This window comes from Penaeus monodon, chromosome 19 (assembly GCF_015228065.2).
Source record: "Penaeus monodon isolate SGIC_2016 chromosome 19, NSTDA_Pmon_1, whole genome shotgun sequence".
Lineage (NCBI taxonomy): Eukaryota > Metazoa > Arthropoda > Malacostraca > Decapoda > Penaeidae > Penaeus > Penaeus monodon.
Genome location: NC_051404.1, coordinates 19,822,794 through 19,823,218, shown reverse-complemented (window position 1 = coordinate 19,823,218; position 425 = coordinate 19,822,794). Strand labels below are relative to the sequence as shown.

Here is a 425-nt window from a genome sequence, read left to right as displayed (position 1 = left end):
CCACGTGTCAGTGATCCCCCGCCTTTTCTTGCCTCCTTTCTCCACGTGGCAGCCTTTTCCCCTCCTCCCCTCCCTCCTACGGCAGTATTTCCCCTTATCTCCCTCCCTCATCTTCCTTTTCAACATCTCTTCTTCCTCGGCTTTATTCTCCTCCTCCTTTTCACCATGAAACTCTTAATTTTTTCCCCTTCCCTTGCATTCACCCTCCTCCCTCCTCCTCCTCTTCTCTCATCGTCCCTTTTCTTCGCTTTCATTCATTCCCCCAGTTTCCCTTTCCCTCTCCCTTCTCTCCTTCATTTTCCTCCTTTGCTCTCCTCTTCCGCTCCCCCATCCTTCCAATTTCCCGCATTCTCCCCACTCGCTTCTCTCTCATTTTCCCTTTCTCTCTTCTCCCATTTCCCATCCTTCTGCCTTCCATATTCCCT

General features: G+C 51.1%; 1 protein-coding gene across 1 annotated transcript in view; it reads left to right on the top strand.

Annotated features, from left to right (window-relative positions):
* Positions 1 to 425, top strand: part of LOC119585121 — a gene marked incomplete in the record, with an annotated part of 138,847 nt that overhangs the window by 118,055 nt on the left and 20,367 nt on the right.